The sequence below is a fragment of the Schistocerca serialis genome, chromosome 8 (genome assembly GCF_023864345.2).
Source record: "Schistocerca serialis cubense isolate TAMUIC-IGC-003099 chromosome 8, iqSchSeri2.2, whole genome shotgun sequence".
Classification (NCBI taxonomy): domain Eukaryota; kingdom Metazoa; phylum Arthropoda; class Insecta; order Orthoptera; family Acrididae; genus Schistocerca; species Schistocerca serialis.
The window spans coordinates 165,855,389-165,873,202 of NC_064645.1; the positions used below are offsets into that span (position 1 = coordinate 165,855,389).

The 17,814-nt window shown below is 43.5% G+C and overlaps 1 protein-coding gene across 1 annotated transcript in view; it reads right to left on the reverse strand.

Annotated features, from left to right (window-relative positions):
* The window catches only part of LOC126416406 (cuticle protein 64-like), a 29,152-nt gene that overhangs the window by 1,248 nt on the left and 10,090 nt on the right, over positions 1 to 17,814 (reverse strand). The gene's annotated exons all lie outside the window — the stretch shown is intronic.

Below are 17,814 nucleotides of genomic sequence, written 5' to 3' on the forward strand. Positions count from 1 at the left end.
ATACAAGGTGAAAGAATATCAATGATACGATTCGCTGATGACATTGCTATCCTGAGTGAAAGTGAAGAAGAATTAAATGATATGCTGAACGGAATGAACAGTCTAATGAATACACAGTATGGTTTGAGAGTAAATCGGAGAAAGACGAAGCTAATGAGAAGTAGTAGAAATGAGAACAGCGAGAAACTTAACATCAGGATTGCTGGTCACGAAATCAATGAAGTTAAGGAATTCTGCTACCTAGGCAGTAAAATAACCAATGACGGAAGGATCAAAGAGGACATCAAAAGCAGACTCGCTATGGCAAAAAAGGCATTTCTGGCAAAGAGAAGTCTACTAATATCAAATACCGGCCTTAATTTGAGGAAGAAATTTCTGAGGATGTACGTCTGGAGTACAGCATTGTATGGTAGTGAAACATGGACTGTGGGAAAGCCGGAACACAAGAGAATCGAAGCATTTGAGATGTGGTGCTATAGACGAATGTAGAAAATTAGGTGGTCTGATAAGGTAAGGAATGAGGAGGTTCTACGCAGAATCGGAGAGGAAAGGAATATGTGGAAAACACTGATAAGGAGAAGGGGCAGGATGATAGGACATCTGCTAAGACATGAGGGAATGACTTCCATGGTACTAGAGGGAGCTGTAGAGGGCAAAAACTGTAGAGGCAGACAGAGATTGGAATACGTCAAGCAAATAATTGAGGACGTAGGTTGCAAGTGCTACTCTGAGATGAAGAGGTTAGCACAGGAAAGGAATTCGTGGCGGGCCGCATCAAATCAGTCAGTAGACTGATGACACACAAAAAATGGAAAAAAAAGGATTCAATTGACGTTGTGACACATACAGTATTAGCAATAGCCTGGCGAGACTAAATTATCAGCACTTGATAGAAAGAACGGGGGCATAAAAATGCCGTAGAGTGTTAAAAGACATCATGTATCTACGAGGGGACTTCAAAAGCATGTGTAGTGTCGTAGCTTAACGATACTGCCAGATCCGGCGCTTCGAAGATTCTTCTTCGTGCTAAGAGCGGTGCCTTGAACATCGCTGCCGTTGAAAGAAACTTCAGAAGCGACAGGACCATGTGATAAGCTGCGGCCACCTGCTTCTAGTGAGAGTTACGGATTGCCATTTGGTGGCGATCATTATTCCAAGTTAACGACAGCTGTACTGGCAAACTTTCAGTGCATATAGATACACTGTCGGATCAGGCCTCTGTTTATAGCTAGAGCTACGGCTGTAATAAGTGTAGCAACTTTTCACAAAAGCTTGAGCACAACAATTTTATCTAAACTGAATTTGTGTCTAGTAATCTTTTGCTTGGCTACCCGCCAGGGTAGCGGAGAGCGCCAACGCGCTGCTTCCTGGACTCGGGTAGGCGCGCCGGCCCCAGATCGAATCCGCCCGCCGGATTAACGACTACGGCCGGTGTGTCGGCCAGCCTGGATGTGGTTTTTAGGCGGTTTTCCACATCCTACTAGGTGAATACCGGGCTGGTCCCCACGTCCTGCCTCAGTTACACGACTCGTAGACATTTGAACCACATTCACACTATTTCACGATTTACACTAGACGCAGACAGCTGGGGTACACTACTTCCATCCAGGGGGGGTACGGGGTGGCGGCAGGAAGGGCATCTGGCCACCCCTTAAAATTAACCATGCCAATTCCGTACTTAACCCTGCCAACCCTGCACACAATGCGGAATAAAGGCCGCAGCAAAAGAAAGAATCTTTTGCTTAGCTGTCCAGATTGCTACGGCGATAGATCTTTTGGCCACCTTCCACCCAGCTGTCATTAACAAAGGGGGCATAACGGTTTACTAACTCGCAACATGACAGTAAGTTACAGATGTAGTTCGAACCTAAAACTATTGAGGGACAAGAGGATCTCAGTGTGTTTCCAACCGACACACATATCCTGCAGTACTATCATGTCCATGACAATGTGCGAGTCAAACGGCGTTGTAACTGGAATCGTACTCCAGAGTTTGTGGCACAGTACGAGTCTTATCTGCATTTAATTTTAATACTACACACATTTAAAGTGTAATTCTAGTGATATATGGATCAGAAGTAATATCGAGCCAAGTCATTATGAAATGGTGCCAACAATTTGACAAAGACCTCACAGAAGTAGTTGGTAGTAATCATGAAAACAGGCCTTCGACATCAAGCACATACTACGATGTAAAGGCAATAAACGTGCTGACTGCCAGCATTCGCAAATTTTCCAACGAAGATTACCTCCACAAAGCGGTCCTGGAATGGCTCCTTGACCACTGAACAGGTTCCTATTGCCAACGAATTGACGACTTGATTTTCTGAAACAGAGCAAGGAGGAAGAAAGAGCAAGGGAATAGGCAGCAGATCATTGCTGCCAGCTGCAAATGACATTTCGATATTGCAGTGGCGAAAGTTCGAATTATTTGCCACACTGGGACTCGAAACCCGGACGTTCCGCTCCTCTAGGAAGGTTTCTTTAACCGTCTCGGCTTCCCGGACACGCCCCCCGTCCGACCCCATTTCTCGTCTTATCGCTCGCTGCATACCAGTGTCACTCGTCCATCACACCTCCTACTCGCAAATTCTTGATTCCCGTACGGGTTCGAACGATATTTGTGCATCCGCACTGAAATATATTTGATAGAGAAATCACGCTCCATTATGTTAATGAAAACCAGTGCTATCTGTTCTATCGGACTAGTTCGACTGAACAGACGACATTCAGTTACGTTAATACAAGTTCATGGGTTGCCAGAAGTCGCCTCGTATTCAATTGAGCAATTGAGGAAAGTTATGGAAACGTAGAAATCTCTATATAGCTGAACTTGAAATCCTGTACTCCAGTCAGTGCATATGATTAAGTCTGAACAGGAAAACATGAAATAGGTGCCAATCAGGCTTTTCGTAGCGAAGCAAGTAATAAAACTCACTTATCATTTCTATTGCAGAGTCCCGCAAACGATTGGTTACTATCGCTAGCTACTGACAGATATAGCTCTATTTCGAGTATCAGTCCTTTCTGTAAACGGATCTGAGATGGAGTCTGGCTGCTTGAGTTTGAAGTAGTGAAATAACATGCAAGCCATGAAACTGGATCGACCACAATTGGAGGGAAACAACTTGACTTTTTTCTGTTAGGTTCCTGCTCCAAATGTTCCATTCAGTTCTTACATGTAAGATATTCTAATATTTTATGGGTCCTCCAAAGTTTAATAGGCTCTAGGAAACATCCAGATATGTAAACAGCGTCGAGGCCTGATAATGTTCCGGTCATCGCACAGATACAACAACAGTATAACATCGTTTAAGGAATGAACTAACAGAGGCAACGGAAAATAGCGATACAAAGGTCTGTGTGAACGTCACGGGTACTTTAACCATAGCTACTGCTCAATCTAAACTGCTGCCTCAGTCTGTCGAGCGTCAATGTGCAACTATTTTTACAGCTAATTGAGAGAAAGTAATACTAAAGCGACTCATTGTCATTAAGTTGTACGCAACTAAATTTTAAATACGTAACAGACCTGGGGACACAGTCCACTCCCATACACCTATTTTTGAAGTGCGCATATTCTGTAGCGAATCTGAATTAGACACATCTTGCTGTTCTAATGTACACTTGTTTGTTTTTAATTGCACTGATATATTTAGGATTCTAATCGAAGTAAGAGATGAATTCTACATAAGCACTTTTCAATGGGTTCCTATACAGGGACACTAACTATGCAATGCTGTAATTTTCAGGAAACAAAACCATTCATCCTTGATTTAGTTTAGTATTTCAGTAATCACTCGTAAGTTCTTTGCTATCACCGTGCTGGAACAAAATTGACTGTAATGGTTTCAACTACGTAGTTTCTACTCGTTTTCAATTTATGAAATTTGCTCCTATCTTCTGTTGCACAAGGTAACTAAGATGCCACTGTTTGATCAAGAAACTCGACAACATTCGGATTCTTTAAACAGGCGGAAGCGTATTCGATTAGTGACAATTTCAAAAGAAATTCTTCAGTACCCCAACATCCACATGTTGTGCAGCTTCATGTCGTGAGGCGAAACATTGAACATTCTTCAGTTATTTTTTCTTATAATTGAGACAATAAGATTTCGCAACAGTACATATCGTATTTAGATAAGCATGCCATGGTCACATTCGCTTACAAAACATACATCTGAATAGGAGTTATTCAGGTAGTGTAACACGGAAGCGATTACACACTTCAACTTCATACTGTGTCACGTATACAGAAGCTGAACAACGGATCTAACGACCTTGTCATGAACAGAATGACAAAAAGTAGTTCTCCTAGGGAATCTTTTGAAACCCCTTAATCTAAAGAGGAGTGTGTGGCATCAAAATCAGTTCTGATTTGTGTAATTTTGCGAACATTACGTTCTGCCGACTATTTGTCATGCTACTGCTTTAAAGTCAGCGAAGTGTTGTTGGTGCAGCAGATGAAATACACAAAATAGTAAATGACACTTATTTCTGCAGAGAAATAACTTCTCATTAATTAAAAATATTATTCAGCCTAGTCTGAAGATTAACAGTACCAGATTGCGTATCTTACACGTTTAGATGTGGCTCTGAAATATATCTAACGTCATTATTAGCTTACAACAAAAAATGACTATGGTAGGTACAGATGTCGAGTCAGGATTCTGTATACATTCTTCGTACTATATGTAGGTAACAATGAAATTCTACCTGAGCTATACTGCCTAACAACGGCAGAGAAAATAGACGCTATGTCGGCCATGATACAGTTCTCTCATAACTAATCACTACATAGGTTAAGTCACATTATTTTGCTAGAAGAGACAATTAGAGTGTTGTAAGTGTCCTGGAATACTTTCCTTCTCTGTTGGTGGGACATATTCCGTGTTGCATTAAACGGAGATAAAGAGAAAAGATAAAGAGAAAATGGTGCGTGGCTAATTTGGGGTTTGTTCACTCAGCGTGGAAGTCTCGTTTTTATGATCCACTTCTCAAGATGAAAAGTTTGAAAATTCGTAACGCATTGCAAAACATTTGCTATGACTATTTTGAGGACCCAGCTTGTAGGTTCAGTTGAAGAACATATCAGTTGCTGCTGCTCACTTATCGGATAGTGACCAAGAAAGTGTAATTAGAATGATTCAGGCTTGTGCAGACATGTAGTGACGGTATCTATTGATAAAAATCCGACAAGGAATTGTAACAGGGAGACAAACATAGCACGTCTGGTTGCGGACTACAGGTGTAGATAAAAAAGACAGGGACCCTCATATACGATCCATGTGCAGTGGAAAGGTCCTCGTAACAACTCAGTCAACATAGTTGGTGTTGGCACCCCTTGTAGTACAGTACTCAAGTTCGTACGTGATTTGGATCTATTGATAGTACACATTTATATCAGTGAGCTGATTATGTTCGACTCTCCAGACGAAAACAGCCACTTACCAAGAACTTCATGTTGCGGTGTGGATAAGGTTGTTGCTGTGGGAGCAGACTGTACCTGCAGACCGCAAGCGGCTGTCTTTTATATCGTACTGGAACATGGGCGGCGGTCAGTGCCACAGCGGGCGGCCTTCCGCTGCTGCACTGTCCACTGCTAGAACTGGTCTACTTCTAGGCCGCCTGTGTCTGCCAGTGTCAGTCGGAGGCGTGGTTCTTTCACTCAGGAGAAAGGTTTGTTCCTGTACTAAAGTTTGTAGCCTTTGTAACCTTGTCATCGAAGACAGGTTTGATGCAGCTTGCAAAAGAAGTGATTTTTTTTCCACCAATGTGCGAACATGTGTTGTCAAGGCAAATCATGTCTATATCTACATCTACATCTACATTTATACTCCGCAAGCCACCCAACGGTGTGGCGGAGGGCACCTTACGTGCCACTGCCATTGCCTCCCTTTCCTGTTCCAGTCGCGTATGGTTCGCGGGAAGAACGACTGCCGGAAAGCCTCCGTGCGCGCTCAGATTTCTCTAATTTTACATTCGTGATCTCCTCGGGGGGTATAAGTAGGGGGAAACAATATATTCGATACCTCAACCAGAAACGCACCCTCTCGAAACCTGGACAGCAAGGTACACCGCGATGCAGAGCGCCTCCCTTGCAGGGTCTGCCACAAGAATTTGCTAAACATCTCCGTAACGCTATCACGATTACCAAATAACCCTGTTACGAAATGCGCCGGTCTTCTTTGGATCTTCTCTCTCTACTCTGTCAACCGACCTGGTACGGATCCCACACTGATGAGCAATACTCAAGTATACGTCGAACAAGTGTTTTGTGAGCCACCTCCTTTGTTGATGGTCTACATATTCTAAGGACTCTACCAATGAATCTCAACGTGGCACCCGCCTTACCAACAATTAATTTTATATGATCATTCCACTTCAAATCGTTCCGTACGCATATTCCCAGATATTTTACAGAAGTAACTGCTACCAGTGTTTGTTCTACTATCATATAATCATACAATAAATGATCCTTCTTTCTATGTATTCGCAATACATTACATTTGTCTATGTTAAGGGCCAGTTGGCACTCCCTGCACCAAGTGCCTATCCGCTATCCGCTATCTCTCATAGATAAAATAACGTTTCCAAAAGGCAAATATATTACGTAATTAGTAATAAACATGTTAAAAGGAAGATACTTCATACAGTGAGATGACAATAGCCTGTAAGGGCACATGTACATTTTAATAGCTTTTTGCAAAATGTTAATTTAATTACAATCCAAAATATCGAACAGATGTCTCTATAACTTTCCCAGAACGTATACACAGTCTTCTTAAAATTGCTTGCTTAAAAAACATTTTCTTCTACAATGAGCGACCACACTAAACTATTAATTTTTTGTTATGTTACACTGCAACGTAATTTCGACGTAACGTTCATCTCCTGAGAACACTTTCAACATTTCTATAATTTCTAGTGAATGTGTGGCCTTTATGCTGATATGAGTTAGTATAAAAACATTCTTCTCACAACAAACAAAGCTTATACCAATTTGGTGTAATTATTTTACGAAAAATGTAATATGCGTAGTGTTAACAAGAAGGGTCAAATGTTTTGAGTGTTCGTTTCAGCAAGGAAAACTCGTCCAGTAGACGTGGCACCGGAAAGGCAGTGTGCTTTTATACACTCCTGGAAATGGAAAAAAGAACACATTGACACCGGTGTGACAGACCCACCATACTTGCTCCGGACACTGCGAGAGGGCTGTACAAGCAATGATCACACGCACGGCACAGCGGACACACCAGGAACCGCGGTGTTGGCCGTCGAATGGCGCTAGCTGCGCAGCATTTGTGCACCGCCGCCGTCAGTGTCAGCCAGTTTGCCGTGGCATACGGAGCTCCATCGCAGTTTTAACATTGGTAGCATGCCGCGACAGCGTGGACGTGAACCGTATGTGCAGTTGACGGACTTTGAGCGAGGGCGTATAGTGGGCATGCGGGAGGCCGGGTGGACCTACCGCCGAATTGCTCAACACGTGGGGCGTGAGGTCTCCACAGTACATCGATGTTGTCGCCAGTGGTCGGCGGAAGGTGCACGTGCCCGTTGACCTGGGACCGGACCGCAGCGACGCACGGATGCACGCCAAGACCGTAGGATCCTACACAGTGCCGTAGGGACCGCACCGCCACTTCCCAGCAAATTAGGGACACAGTTGCTCCTGGGGTATCGGCGAGGACCATTCGCAACCGTCTCCATGAAGCTGGGCTACGGTCCCGCACACCGTTAGGCCGTCTTCCGCTCACGCCCCAACATCGTGCAGCCCGCCTCCAGTGGTGTCGCGACAGGCGTGAATGGAGGGACGAATGGAGACGTGTCGTCTTCAGCGATGAGAGTCGCTTCTGCCTTGGTGCCAATGATGGTCGTATGCGTGTTTGGCGCCGTGCAGGTGAGCGCCACAATCAGGACTGCATACGACCGAGGCACACAGGGCCAACACCCGGCATCATGGTGTGGGGAGCGATCTCCTACACTGGCCGTACACCACTGGTGATCGTCGAGGGGACACTGAATAGTGCACGGTACATCCAAACCGTCATCGAACCCATCGTTCTACCATTCCTAGACCGGCAAGGGAACTTGCTGTTCCAACAGGACAATACACGTCCGCATGTATCCCGTGCCACCCAACGTGCTCTAGAAGGTGTAAGTCAACTACCCTGGCCAGCAAGATCTCCGGATCTGTCCCCCATTGAGCATGTTTGGGACTGAATGAAGCGTCGTCTCACGCGGTCTGCACGTCCAGCACGAACGCTGGTCCAACTGAGGCGCCAGGTGGAAATGGCATGGCAAGCCGATCCACAGGACTACATCCAGCATCTCTACGATCGTCTCCATGGGAGAATAGCAGCCTGCATTGCTGCGAAAGGTGGATGTACACTGTACTAGTGCCGACATTGTGCATGCTCTGTTGCCTGTGTCTATGTGCCTGTGGTTCTGTCAGTGTGATCATGTGATGTATCTGATCCCAGGAATGTGTCAATAAAGTTTCCCCTTCCTGGGACAATGAATTCACGGTGTCCTTATTTCAATTTCCAGGAGTGTATTTTGCTGTGTAGCAGTATTGTAGATGGTTTCTTTTGTGATATGTGATTCGAGCTATTACGTCGTACCAGACTTGTCAGTGATTGCTTCTGTCTAGTAAACTAATTGCAACTGAAGGTATGTATTATAGTGCACTTCTAGTTTCTCCAGTCGCTTCACTCTTGTGTTTACTCTTACTGCACTATATTAATTACGAATTATTCAGTATGTTTTCTTTTCTGTTTTGTACTACTTTTTGCTGATAGTGACATGATACTCAGTACGTGATTTTCCGAAAACGATTTCTTCTTTGATTCTGCAAATAGAAGTGAAGTACATTCCCGGCCCTCTACCTTAAAAAATGTCCACTTCGTAAAAAACCATGAGTTAAGTTCTGCGGTAGATTTGTTCAGGTTCTAGGGGCACAGGTTTCCTGGCTCCTCAAGAGGTAAACAGTGGACGTCCTCTCAGTCAGCACCTCTGAAAAGCCTCAGAGGGTTGTTGAAAAATCACAGTGTGACACAACTCGAACCACGCAGCTTACTGCAGACTTCATAATGGGCGGACTAATGTGTATACAGGGTACTGAGATATTGAATACATCAAAACATATTCCCAACTCTGTCGACTGATGCCAAAACAACGACTGAGTTAAATTCTGCAACCAAATGCCATCATCTTCTGCGAGTGAATGCTTATATTATGTTCACTGGACTTGTTTTTCTTTTTTTGCCACTACTGCCAGTACTGCCACTTCTCAGATTTGTCGACTTTTTTTTACCCTCTGTATATTATTTTAACAGTGGATAGTTTTTAATGAGCATCACAATCAAACAACTTATACTTCTCTTATTTTTATACTCACTTTCCTCACGAAAACGTAGCAGTAAAGATCACTGAAGGAAAACTTGTAAGGCTCTTTCGTGTTTAGAAATATGCCGTTACTTTCCAGACACGAACCTTGAATGTTTAGGCTGTACAGTTCGGCTGATAGGTCGAGTGTGAGGCAAGCCTATTAACTGTCTTCATTACCACTGAAATTGGGGACTCTTGGTGTTGTTAGCGGGAACAGTATAACCAGTACAGTTTTTGTGGTTGCCGCAGACATGTGCCAAGTGTTGATTTTCAGATATCAGTCATCGCTGTTAAAGTTAATTATTATTGAAGTTACATTTGTCAGATATCAGTAACTGTCAGTTATCGTACAAGTCTTTAAAACTGGATTATATTTACGATAAGGTTTGTCTGTATGTAGGATTCTTTTCTGCTTTGTATGTCATTCTAATTAATATTCAAACTATTAAAAAATAGCTGGGATATACGAGGGGTGTTCAGTAAGTATTGCAACTTTTTTTCTTCCTGCCATTTTCGGTTGAAAATGCAATTCAATGAAGTTCCCATAGATAACGGCGCTGTACGTTGCCTTCAAAATGACGTCTGTACGGAGGGGTGTTCCAAGTAGAGCCATGTGACTGAGTTTCTTTCAGCGGAGAATCAGAGCTTAAGAAATATACATAATCGCTTGCAGGATGTCTACATAGACCTGCCAGTGAACAAAATCACGGTGAGTCGTTGAGTGATGCTTTTGCCATCATCGCAACGAGGTCGCGCAAACCTGCCCGATCTCCTGCGTGCCAGCTGGCCGCACACAGCCTCAGAAAACTGAAAAAAGAGAAAAAAAACCGACTTCAGAGCGTTCTTCGCCAAAAACCGAACTAACTTCTCCTTTTACGTGAAAGCGCGAATCCCCACACAAGTCAACCCCCGAGAGGAGCTCAGAAAACTTCATTTTACTGTTCTTCCTCATCCACTCTACAGCCCAGATCCCGCACCTTTCGTCTTCGGTCTGTTTGCCCCAATGAAGGATGCACTGAAGTTGATATATAAGTTATATTATTATGAAGTTAACGACTGACATTCAGTAACAATAGGATGTTATCCAGTAATATTTAACGATGTCCTTATTTATCAACATGAAATAAATCAATGTATAGCTGATTCTCAGTTTTTCATGTTGGCAGGAACAGCTTGTATAACCGAAACCAGAAATGACGAACTTCGGAATTTGATTGTTCCTGCACAACTATAAATTCGCTGCAATTGTTGCACTGATCAACAATGGGTGCTAAGATGAGTCACTTTATTTATGCAACTAGTTTCAATCGTTACAGGTTATCAGCAACAATAATCAGCTTTTGTGCATGACGATGACATTTATTGCGTTAGTAAAGGGGTTCATCATAGCAACTGCGGGTGGTTCACTCTTCCTCTCATTGAATATTTACAAGCTATGGGGCAGTATCTTTTACAAGTACTATCCCAGTCTCAGCATATTCAGTCTTTTTCTGTGTGACTTTACATGTTCAGTACATGAAAATGGGGATTAAGACTGGGCTGGCTATTCACCTCTAATAACCACGTCCGCGTAGTGACATTAAAATTCATTTTCGTTCCTTTACTCCTTATCTTTCTGTAGAGAAATGTCACACTCATAAAGACAGCAATACTAGAATCGTGAATTTGTTTTCCACAGCAATAACAGGTTATTTACACGAATGCTCTACGGTGTATCTGCAGCCAGATAATATGATCTGAATGAGATACTCTTGCAAACGCATAGCATTAATACATACAACACTTTGTAATCAAATTACATTCTTGGTTGTTTTCAATTACCTGAAATTAATCTTGCGATGTTCATTCCTATTTCATTTCCAGAATTGAAAGAGTAGTTCAAATGGTTCAAATGGCTCCAAGCACTATGGGACCTAACATCTGAGATCATCAGTCTCCTAGACTTAGAACTACTTAAACCTAAGTAACCCAAGGACATCACACACATCCATGCCCGAGGCAGGATTCGAACCTGCGACCATAGCACCAGCGCGGTTCCAGACTGAAGGGCCTAGAACCACTCGGCCTCAGCGGCCGGCGAAAGAATAGTGGTTGTTTCATTCTTCCTTCTCCGTATGCCCTATCTACTCCTTCTCTCTCACACCACAACAGAACATGAGTTTGTGACCTCAAATCCCCCAGACACAAATTCTGTGTGGCATAAATGCAAAAAATTTAAAATACTGTTGGTACTGTTTCTATTATCATTCACTACCGGAAATCTATTGCTTACTAAACGGCGTTTTAATGCAATTTGGTCCCTCTGTCATATACAAACTGCAGCTATTTCTCTGCAGCGTTTGTCCATCATTTTGAAAGCTGTGTAATTACAAAGAGCCGAATGGAAAATATATAACTGGAGCAGAGTCGAATGTGAAGATACGGGACGCAAATGGAGAAAGCCACTGACGTACTGATTTGACCACGGTGAGAATGCTATGGTCCAGCCCTCGCGAAAGAGCATTTCGCTAACGGTAACGCTGAAAACCTCCCGTGTGTTACTGTAGCGAGCATGTACGGAAATTGTTTGAAGAATGGTGACACACGGAGTAGGCAATAAGGTGTAGGACGTCCAAGCCTCTTCACAGAAACCTGAAGTAGAAATATTGCCCTCTGAATAAGGCAGGGTTATTGAATATCTCTGGCAGATCTGACGACATTATTGGTGGAGGCTCAAGTTTCGTAGCACAGTGTTCAGCTCACATTTCCGAACATTCGGCTCCGTACCATACGTAGCATACAACTCTTACATGATGGCGTGATGTCCCATAAAAATGGTTCAAATGGCTCTGAGCACTATGGGACTCAACATCTTAGGTCATAAGTCCCCTAGAACTTAGAACTACTTAAACCTAACTAACCTAAGGACGTCACACACACCCATGCCCGAGGCAGGATTCGAACCTGCGACCGTAGCGGTCCCGCGGTTCCGGACTGCAGCGCCAGAACCGCACGGCCACCGCGGCCGGCTCTGTCCCATAAACGTCGTCGATTACGATTGCAGTAGACAAGGGATCGAGGCAAACAGCTTCACAAAAAGTGCACAGTGCCGCCTACGCAGGCTGGTGGAGGCAGTATTTTCGTATGGAAAGCATTCACTTCGGCTTCCACAGAACCTATCACGAGCAGAAGCCACTATGACGACTGCACTCTATGTGGACATCATTACTGACCATCTGCATCCCTCATGCTTGATGTCTTCCACGATAGAGGTGGCGTGAAAGGCATCTTGCAATTGGATAACTGTCCGCCTCAGAAGAGCATAAATGTTCTAAATTGGAGTGGGGTTCATGAAGAATGAACCAACGCGCTACTAAAAACATGGGCGTAATATTAAGATCCGTCAGAGAGTATACAATACACCATTCATCCTGACAGTAAAAATTGTGAACCTGTGATTGTGTTTAAACAGAGCAGACAACGAAACACAGCCGGAAGGGAGATTTTGGGGGTTTGCAGGGGGGAGCGATGCATGTGTAGTGTGCTGACAGCACAGTAGGTGAGTCACTTGCCCGCGTTACAGAAAGGTCCCAGTTCAAGTCCCGTTACTGCACACAGTTTTAAGCCGCGAAGAAGTTTCGTGTCAGAGCACATTCCTCCGCAAAGTAAAAATTCATCCATGAGACAAAAAAATGGGATGTAATGTCTGGACTTTTCACACAAACTGTAATGTCGTGCTTTACGCACCTGGCTACTGTGATCCTTCCAATCCTTATTGTGACTATCAAGGAATTTGTTGCCAGCCTCTCATAGTGAAATAGACAACGTTCCTTCGTTCTTAATTTACAGTGTTCGCATGAGACAAAAATCGTTATTTCAGAGTACCACAGTTTCTGATTCAGAAGGGCGTACATCACCTTCCCTCCGCTATTATTTACCCAACAGTTTTAACCACATTTTCCCACATTTTTCATATAGTGTCTGTGGGTCCGGTGAAATATCTCTCAGAGTAGCACCGTCACTGTAGATATTTGAGCGATGGAGAAGCACGAGATCAGTTCGCTAGTAAGTTCCCTTTCTTCCCGTTAGCCGGCCGCGGTGGTCTAGCGGTTCTAGGCGCTCAGTCCGGAACCGCGGGACTGCTGCGGTCGCAGGTTCGAATCCTGCCTCGGGCATGGATGTGTGTGATGTCCTTAGGTTAGTTGGTTTTAATTAGTTCTAAGTTCTAGGCGACTGATGACCTCAGAAGTTAAGTCGCATAGTGCTCAGAGCCATTTGAGCCATTCTTCCCGTTAAACAGACTTTCAGTCGCAATTAGATTCTCTCCGAGCTAGATGACTCCCTTTGATTTTAAACCAAAATCTCAAGTATACTGGGTGATTCAAAAGTCAGTATAAATTTGAAAACTGAATAAATCACAGAATAATGTAGAGAGGTACAAATTGACACACATGCTTGGAATGACATGGGGTTTTATTAGAACCAAAAAAATACAAAAGTTCAAAAATGTCCGACAGATGGCGCTTCATCTGATCAGAATAGCAATAATTAGCAGAACAAAGTAAGACAAAGCAAAGATGATGTTCTTTACAGGAAATGCTCAATATGTCCACCATCATTCCTCAACAATAGCTGTAGTCGTGGAATAATGTTCTGAACAGCACTCTAAAGCATGTCCGGAATTATGGTGAGGCATTGGCGTCGGATGTTGTCTTTCAGCATCCCTAGAGATGTCGGTGGATCACGATACACTTGCGACTTCAGGTAACCCCAAAGCCAATAATCGCACGGACTGAGGTCTGGGGACCCGGGAGGGCAAGCATGACGGAAGTGGCGGCTGAGCACACGATCATCACCAAACGACGCGCGCAAGAGATCTTTCACGCGTCTAGCAAAATGGGGTGGAACGCCATCCTGCATAAACATCGTACGTTCCAGCAGGTGTTTATCAGCCAGGCTGGGGAAGATGCGATTCTGTAACATATCGGCGTACCTTTCACCCGTCACGGTAGCAGTTACTGACGTTTTGCTGTCCAGCGCCATCTCTCGGACATTTTGTGAACTTTGTTTTTGTTTGTTTAGGTTCTAATAAAACCCCATGTCATTCCAAGCATGTGTGTCAATTTTTACCTCTCTATCTTCATTATTCCGTGGTTTATTAAGTTTTCAAATTTATACTGACTTTTTGATCACCCGGTATATTGAACAGTTGGGCTAAAGCTACAGGAATACTTCGCTCTTACCAACGGCGTTTTATCGACAGTACGGTGCACTGATTTTTACTTATGGAGAGCAGTCCTTTATTAGCGAAGCTGATAGTCATATGGAAAGACGTAACAAGTTGTCTGCCAGTAGGCCGAATACGGCCACAGCAGTGCCTCACGCCTGACTCCGTGTGGTCAGCGACTGCCACAAGCTCCATCCTGTTTAGTGCCGTACCTCCTTGGATGACATGTTCCTAGTGCAATTACAGTCGTATGTGACTCGTAGCCGAAAAATATGTTGTGGATGAACGTGTCCTGAAAATGCGATCATCGGTTGGAGACATTTATCACTTCCGTCTTGATCAGACTAGCAGCTTCTTTACAGCTCCACGTACTGTAAATTTCCCGTAGAATATATTGTTAAAGATCCTCTAGGAGCCAACAAGGATTACCACAATCTCATGTTCCAGTATGAGAATATGCAGAAGGCCACTGTCTGTTACACAAGGAAAAGGTAAGGGAAATAGAAAAGTGCGAAAGAGATATCAAAGTCTTACTTGAAGATTTGTGAAACTCGTGGAAGGTCTGAAGCTTTGAAAACAGTGAAGACGTAGTGACACAGTGTGACAACTCATGTCAACTTCCTATTCGCAGACACACTGATTACTGTGTATCTGTATCCTCAGTTCTACTCGCATAGTCAAATAATTATGTATTGTGTACGTCTTCGTTTCCTTTCTCTTCGTTTATGGTATACCCATCGTTTAAAGCTGTTTTAAGTTTCTTATTCTTGTTGTGCGATAACAAACCTGCAACAGTCAGAATCTTCGTGGAGCACTAAGTTCACATCTTGCACTGTGACTAAAACTATCTGCAAACTTCCTACATCTTTTCAGGATTTTTTCCGATATGGGACATGGTGTGAGTTCCTGTTGTCATGCCCTAGTTCATGAACCACGGGCAACGTATGAGTGGCCAAGTAAGTGGTCCCGACAGTCGGGATACCAGTTACTTAGGAATAAGGCTGGGCATCTCGGACATATTCTGATTCGTGGTCACCTTTGTGCTCATACGGCAAAGACTACCAAATCCACCGGTTAGTCCCTCAACCGTTAGGGGTAAAACTCAATGGGACTCGGGGCAAGTAAGACTAGCAACCTGCTTCCCTGGTACTTTAAATATGATGCTGGCAACAATCAGAGCAAAATGCCTCGGACCTTTAGAGGTGACGGAGTCCCACCTCTAACTGACAAACCAGGGACTCCTAAGATACGACTTGGCAAACAAATGGTAATGAGATGGGGAGCTATTAATATCAATGGGGGCTACTCTGGGAAGAAGGTAGAGCTGGCAGAGGCTGCAAGTAAGATGGGGCTGGACGTTTTAGCTGTTAGTGACATTCGGGTAAGGGGTGAGAAAGAAGAGGAAGTGGGAGAATACAAGGTCTACCTGTCAGGAGTCAAAGCAGGAACAGCACAGTGGCGTGTAGGGCTTTACATCAGGAAAGAAATGGAACCCAGCGTAGTTGCAATAAGGTATGTAAACGAACGACTGATGTGGATTGATTTGACACTGTCTAGCAAGAAAATTAGGACTGTGTCAGTATATTCGCATTGTGAAGGGACAGATCAAGAAAAGATGGATAGTTTTTATGATGCACTCAGTGATGTAGTTGTTAGAGTAAAGGACAAGGACAGTGTTCTGCTCATGGATGATTTTAATGCCAGGATTGGAAATCGAACAGAAGAGTATGAAAAGGTTATGGGTAAATTTGGAGAGGATATGGAGGCAAACAGGAACGGGAAACCACTCTTGGATTTCTGTGCCAATATGGGCTTAGTAATCGCAAATTCCTTTTTTAAACATAAGAACATTCACCGGTATACTTGGGAAGGCAAGGGAACCAGAACTGTCATTGACTGTATAATAACAGATCAGGAATTCAGGAAGGCTGTGAGGGACACATGTGTATTCAGGGGATTCTTTGATGACACTGATCATTATTTAATCTGCAGTGAAATTGGGATTGTGAGGCCGAAAGTGCAGGAGGTCAGGTCCATACGTTGGAGGATAAGAGTGGAGAACTTCAGGATAAGTAAATCAGGCACAAGAACATAGCAGCGATCTCAGAAAGGTACCAGTTAGTTGAATGGAGTCAATTACAGTCATTGAAAAAATTAATGGAAAAGGTACAGGGACACAGTACTAGAAGTGGCTAAAGAATGTCTTGGAACTGTAGTGTGTAAAAGTAGGATGAAGCAAACAGCTTGGTGGAATGATACAGTCAAGGCAGCCTGTAAAAGGAAAACGAAGGCGTATCAAAAATGGCTACATACTTGAACTCAGGTAGACAGAGAAAGTTACGTTGAAGAAAGAAACAAAGCCAAACAGGTAATTGCAGCATCCAAGAAGAAATCGTGGGAATACTTTGGAAACAGGTTGGAGACTTTGGGTTAAGCTGCTGGGAAACGATTCTGGAGTGTAATTAGCAGTCTTCGAAAGGGAGATAAGAAGGAAATGACAAGTATTTTGGACAGGTCAATAAAACTGCTGGTGAATCCTGTGGATTCCTTGGGCAGATGGAGGGAATATTTTGAAGAGTTGCTCAATGTAGGTGAAAATACGATCAGTAATGTTTCAGATTTCTATGTACAATGGGATAGGAATGATGATGGAAATAGGATCACATTTGAGGATGTGGAGAAAATGGTCAATAGATTGCAGTGCAATAAAGCAGCTGGGGTGGATGAAATTAAGTCGCAAATCATCAATCGCAGTGTAATGTCAGGTCTTAAATGGCTACACAGGATAATTGAAACGGCCTGGGAGTCGGGACAGGTTCCATCAGACCGGACAAAAGCAGTAATCACACCAATCTTTAAACATGTAAACAGAAAAGATTGTAACAACTACAGAGGTATCTCTTTAATCAGCGTTGTGGGTAGAATCTTCTCAGGTATTGTTGAAAGGAAAGTGCGAGTATTAGTTGAGGACCAATTGGATGAAAATCAGTGTGGGTTTAGGCCTCTTAGAGGTTGTCAGGACCAGATCTTTAGCTTACGGCAGATAATGGAGAAGTGTTATGAGTGGAACAGGGAATCGTTTCTATGCTTTATAGATCTAGAAAAGGCATATGACCGGGTTCCTAGGAGGAAGTTATTGTCTGTTCTACGAGATTATGGAATAGGAGGCAAACTTTTGCAACCAATTAAAGGTCTTTACATGGATAGTCAGGCAGCAG